Below are 6,637 nucleotides of genomic sequence, written 5' to 3' on the forward strand. Positions count from 1 at the left end.
AGGAAACAACAGGTGTGGGGAGTTATGAGGAGCCATGTGCCTGCATGCTAATTAGCAAATTGGAATATGTCTGTCTCGTATTGGCCTCATAAGCCACCAGCGTGCCTGTAACAAATGTGGATAGAGCCTTCCCAAATCTTCGTTCGCGAAGCCCAGCCATGATGATGACGACGAATTGCAGTGAATCAAATTATACCAAACAATACTTTCTTTCTTTAATCAAAGACTGTCCTTTTTCAAAATCAGAGACTTTCCAATAATTAGTTAGTATATGTTTCTCTTTCTATCCAGTCTTCCCCTCCTCATTCCTCTTGTGGTCTTCATTTAAGTCTTTCCTTTTTGGATTTTTTCTATTCTTTGTAACTGCTCTTGAAAACAGCAGAGCCTAAGGCTTGATTTACAACTCTCTCCATCTAAGCACAAAGACTCACATAGGAATGTGTACTTGTGGTGGTTTGGGCTAGGCCTTCCTTGGTGACCAGTTTGTAACCAAGGAAGGGTCCAGATTTACCCAGTATTCCCTACAATTTTCACGTAAGTCAGATTATAAGAAGAAAGGAGGAGAGGCCTTCACTCTTTTTCCTTCCAGTGGCTTGGAGGTGCAGGTTCCCTGCTGTTAAGTCTGGTGTGTTTTGTCCGGAAAAAAACCCATCTCACATTAGATTGAGATGTGACAGGGGGCTAGGACTAGGGAATTAGATTTTGGGCCTATCTCAAACCATGACAGTACTGACACATAAAAAAAATTAAAAAAGGGAAAGAAAAAAACAGAAAGTGGAAAAATAAGAACTATGAACTTTCCAAAAGGAAAGCAGGAAAAAAGCATAGTGCTTTACAGGTTTTAGCCCAGTTTATGAGGATGTAATGCATAGAAAGATGGGAGACCTGTGCTCTGGGTGAGACAGATGAATATTGTGTTCAGGCACCACTAACGATCTGTTTTGTGATGTATCCAACACTTGCACTCGCACAAGGGACCACTGCAGAGGAGTACCCTGCAACTCAGCCCCAGCTCTGGTGATGTTTTAAGTTTTCTAATTTGTTCTTCTTAACCTTATCTAAATTTCTCTTTTACAATATAACAACAACAATTTCTGCAGAGCTAGGCATGCCTATTTCATGGAAATAAGTGAATGAAAGCACAAATATTGTGCATCCCACTGCTACCCATTGCTGTGCAAGAAGCCTTCCAGGGCAGCAGAGGAGCCCTGGAGCACTTACTGCTTTGGTGACCCTGTTAGATCTCCCCAGGTAAAGGAAACCCCACATTCTTCCAGAGTCCCATCTCGTGCCTTGCCCTGGGTGATCTCCTGATCATGGAAAAACTAAAGAGAGGACATGGCATTACATCTGATTTTCTAAAGGCATAAGGTGTACAGAAACTAATCTCCAAGTCCCAAAGCTGGTCAGAGAGACTCAAACTCCTAAATCCTTACAACCCTTCTGCAAAGAGACTTGACTGTAGGTTTGTGAAGGGATTTAACTGCCTAAAGCTGCAGCCAGGTGACCCCATATCCCTCTGCCAGAGATATGTGCAGAGACCTGGGAGCAGGGCTCTCCCCTTCTGGGTATAATTTTGCAAGCATATTTTCAGGCTTGAATAAATCTCCCCATTTCATAGTGAAAAGCAAGAGGCAGGATCCTTTAGACTTAGAAACCTCACCAGCAAAAGCAGAGTTCTCCTCTGCTTTTCAGATGGGGAAGTGACTAAAAGAATAGTAGCACCTGAGTCATGCATTTTGAAGTATCAGGAGCCTTTTCAAGCAATACAGGGTACCCTGAGCTGTGCCTTCTCCATCTCTGCTGCCAGCTGAGCTGACTCCACAAAAGACTGAGTCCTGTAGAGCTGGAAGTGGTAAAGGATAACCCCCACTTCAGAACTCCCTGCACGTGGGACCCAGCTCCTCTGAGACAGCATCCCCTGAGGGCGACTCTCGCTCCCATGAGACGCCAAAAGTCGTCCCCATGGAACCAGAGCAGGAGCTCAGCTCCCATGTGCCACATCTGCTTCCATTCATAGCAACGTGTGCGGCATCTGGGTCTGTGTTTCTATTCCCAGGAATAATACTGAAGCACATCTAATGGAAACAGGGAGAATTATTGATGATAACAGTAAAAGTATTTTAACAACACAAGTCAGACAACATACACAGTCTACTAGGTACATTCAGCCTGCGACACAGATTAAAACATTTTTGTTAGAAATAGCATCTAGAGCATTATGCAGTCAGAAACAACCTGAATTTTGCCAGGGGGGGTTCAGGTTAGATATTAGAAAAAGGTTCTTCCCCCAGAGGGTAGTTGGGTGCTGGAACAGGCTCCCCAGGGCAGTGGGCAAAGTACCAAGGCTGACAGAGCTCAAGGAGCATTTGGATGATCCTCTCAGGCACATGGTGTGACTCTTGGGGATGGGCCTGTGCAAGGAAGGCTAGGAGTTGGACTGATGATGATCCTTGTGGGTCCCTCCCAACTCAGTATATTCTGTGATTCTGTGATCTGCCATGGTAAGAAAAATGCTTTCTGCTTCATGTTTGCCTTCTTAAACTCTACTGATTCAGTGGAAACAGAGTTTTCCAGGCAGTCGTAAAGTTACACTTTGTGCTTTGCATGCTACCAGGATCCCAGGGCAGGGGGAGGGAAGTGCTGCTCCTCCCAGAACTCTGTCTACCCACAGACCCTACCATGCTCTTCATTCAGAGAGCTGGTGAGTACACTCTGCACCACAGTCACAGCCCAGAGAGAAATTCCAATAATGAAAAAGTCACAACATCAGAAAAGAACTGCCTCCTTGGTCTCAAGGGAGATAAACTGGATAAGAGCAGAGGTGTAAAGCAAAGCAATTGGTTTGACAGGGAGTTCTGGCTAATACCAATCCAATATTAAATTCCTCAGGCCATTTTGGCAAAAGCATTATGAGCAAAAGTGTAATGGTCAAAATGACCATAAAATATGTAACTTTTATTTTTCATAATAAAAATGAGCTTCTGGGAAATTATTTTTTTATCCCAGATTTTCTGGGAACTGTGTCCTTTCTTAAGAAAATTGCTTGGAAAGGCTAAAATTTTCAGCTCCCTCTCCAGAAGGGCTGTTACTCAGTAACACCTTGGTGAGACTGTGCACAATTGCAAAGGGACCACCACACAGTAAATAAAATGTAAATAATTTTTTTAATTTATCTGTTATATTTTAAATTCACTTCCAACAACCCCCTTCTGGACACAGACCACTGTGTTTCCCTTAGAAACAGTTTGCCAACTTTTCCATCTTCTGGAAGCTAATCAAGCCAAATGACAGCAATTCCAATGCCAAGTGGAGGAAAAGTAATGATGAGCATGAAGTAGACAATCAGAGACCAGGCAACCTTCCATGCCAAATATTGATTTGCTTACCAAGCTGCACAGCTGTTTGGAAATACAGCAGTTCATCTGTGATGAAGTTCTGTTTCAGGCCCAGGAACAAGCTGAGGAGCTTGGCACTGAGTCCTTCTCAGTGAGAGGAGACTGCAGAGGTCCTGTCTCAGCAAGGCTCGGGCATCACTTGGCAGCAGCACTTTTCGATACTCCTGCTGCTTTAGATGTGGAAATGCTTGTTCAGAGCTCTTAACTAAAATTGTTTAGGTAAGTGTGGGTTGTAAAAAGAGCAATTATCTTAACTGTATTTGTAAGAGAAAGGAATTTATTGCAATGAGAAGCCCTGGTGTAGAAATCATATGAAGAGCAGGCAGTTTAAGCAGAACATACCTAAATACACTTAAAAGGACATAAGCAATAACAACAGTTGCATCTGAGAGGTTTTGGGGATTTCAGCAAGTTTAAGATACCCGGGAGAAATGCCACAACTTGGGATTGGAACCATCCTTTTGCAGTTAGCTGATTGTGTAACAGCAGCCAGACACCAAGGCTGCTAACACCACCTGCCACATTTCATTGGCCCCACAGCCTGAACTGCGTGTCCCACTGCCCCTGCTCAGCAAAGCAGACACGTGTTTTGGACCTGCAACACCCGTGAGATTGAAATATGTTTTAAAAGCATTGCTAAAATGGGGCTACATAGATACACCCATGTGGCAACCACAGCTTTGAAATTCCTTTATTTATGTATTTAGCAGGCAGTAAATGAAACAAAATGGTTGCTGCTCCCTTCTGAAAAGGAGTTCACAAGATAGGGCTGAAGAGAAAGGAAATAATCTCATACTGCAGCAACACATGACTCTTTCTACCCTCTCCATGCAATCCCGGAGGCACACGTAAGCCTTCCTTAGGCCTAGAAAGAGATTTTGTTTCAGCTGCTCAGACTGTGCTAAGCTGGAACAGCTCCAAATTCAGGCATGAGGCCACTATAACCCAAGGCTCACAGCTTGTGCTGTGGTGCACAACCACAACCTCCTGCTACACACAGTTGACGGCTGGACCAGTGATGCCCTGACATCGCAGCCAAAATAACCTTCCCTCCCACCCTGGTTCTCCTCCAGAATAAGCCAATTGAGCTGGACTCTGAAAATACCAGTTTCTGGAGGAGCTCCCAGGGATGAGCTTAACCAGGATAACCTAACATTTATGCACTTTGCTAGTGTCTGTGTGTCATCCAGGCTCTTTCTACCCAAAGGAGATGAAAAGCAGTGATTCACCTCCTACGAAAATAGGTGCCCAAGGGAGGTGGGATGGAAACTTGTATGGAGCTACTTCTCTTCCAGGGAGCACTAAAAGCACCTGCCTCACTAGCCCAGGCACAGCTCAGAACTTCCACATTTCTAATTTATGTAAAACTATTTATGTAGAATTAATACAGTTAACCCTAGCCTTTGCAAATTGTTTTGAAGAGTATGGGGAACCAGGAATAAAATGAACTAACATAGAACAAGGCTATTAAAAATCCACCTATGTTCTGGAACAGAACTGTAAAAAGTTTAGCAGACCTTCTTCTGCACCTGCAAGGATGGGTAGAGCCAGAAGGCACAGAGGCAAAAGTCTTGGTTTTGATAACATTTACTTTGGAAGCACCTGGTATTTTGACTGCTTTTGAGCTAAATTCAGTAGAAGAGATTGTACCTCCAGCTTCAGTAGAGAAATATGAAAAAGAAGATATCTTTATGAGGAGGAATGGGCTCAGAACCAAGGTTAATTCAGTCATGGTCCAGAGATGCAAATTCTGTGTATTGCTCTGAAGTCCACTAATACTGCAGGGTGTTCGCAGCAAGATTCTTTCTTTCTCCTTGTTTTACTCCCATGAATTGGAATACAGATGGATTAACTCCTGGATTGGTATTACTAGGTCTACTCCTCAATTACACCTTTAAGATACTGCTCACTGGCTTGCTGGCTGACCTGGAGCCTTAGCCAGGGTCTAGGTGACAACAGGACAAATCCTGGGGTAAGTCTGGTTCAGCAGAACCAGATTCATACCCATCTTCCTCAGTGCAGCTGCAGGCTCTGCCTACAGGCCTGTTCTGCATTTTATAAATCCAACCATTGCACAGAATTTCTCAATTTCATCCCAATACGAAATTAATTTGAATGTTAAAATCTCTTTGCTCTCTTTTCAAACAGTCATTCCTGTATTTCTAAATACTTCACCCTGACCCCTTCCCGCACAGCAGTAGATATTACCAAATTAAAACCACACACAGTTGTTGCTAAATATTTTTGCGAATGGTAAAAGAAGATGACTTAAAAGTATTCAGTGCTCAGAGTTCCTCTGAATTGCCTTTAGGACAGAGATTTCCATTTCCATTTAGCATAGATGGCACCAGAGTAAATACTGTATTTCAACAGTGCTTACGCAACATATAATATGGGAAAAGAAAGGTACATGATGTACTCGCATTGTCAGTGAAAACACGCTTCAACAAATGTGGCAAGTGTTAAAAACTACTGCATGGGTGGAATAAACAGTAAATAAATAAAACACAGAGAAAAATTCAAGCTCTTACTTTCCAGACCTGAGCTCAAACATTCAGATTGCTCCCTGCTGTCCTTTCCTTCTCCCTTGTCAACAGCTTCTCTTTTTGGGCAATTTTTTTCAGTAGATCTTGGTTTAACATTGAGATAGTACTGTCCTACACAAGGAGGGATTTGCAAATGAAAGGAGAGATCCCCTTCGCCTTCTTAGAATCCAAACATGACTTAGAATCCAATATGAAATGGTAAATTCTGTTTGGACATGGGAACAAAACCAAAACAAACCCCTCCAAAACCCAAAACAATAAGGTAGTGGATTTCTTTCCTTGATAAACAGAGAAAAGTTAATAATTGGCATAGCTTGAAAAGAAACCGTTTCATCCTTTGCTATCACATTCTTGGCACGTCAACTCAGTAGAAGAGGTAACAAAAAAGACAGAAGAGCAGCATGAGTGAGGCAAGGCATGTACTTTGAAATCTCAGTGGTTGTGGTCTCAAAGAGATCGAGTTTTTTTCCTAATTTCCTTGACTTGTTAGGAATCTATCTGTGAGTGGGAGTGTAGTGCAGTGTGCTTATGCTGTAAAAATGATGGGAGCATCTCCGTCCCTGGTCACCAACACTTCTAACTTGCCAGCCAATGGTGTGGCACATATTTCCTTACAGAAAGAGTTTTAAACAAGCAGAGATGACATTTGTCCCTGCAAGACGCAAATAAATTTGGGTTTTTTTAGAGGTATTT

The sequence above is a fragment of the Manacus candei genome, unplaced genomic scaffold (genome assembly GCF_025592945.1).
Source record: "Manacus candei isolate 608988 ecotype Guabito, Panama unplaced genomic scaffold, ASM2559294v1 h1tg000141l, whole genome shotgun sequence".
In the NCBI taxonomy this organism is placed as follows: Eukaryota; Metazoa; Chordata; class Aves; order Passeriformes; family Pipridae; genus Manacus; species Manacus candei.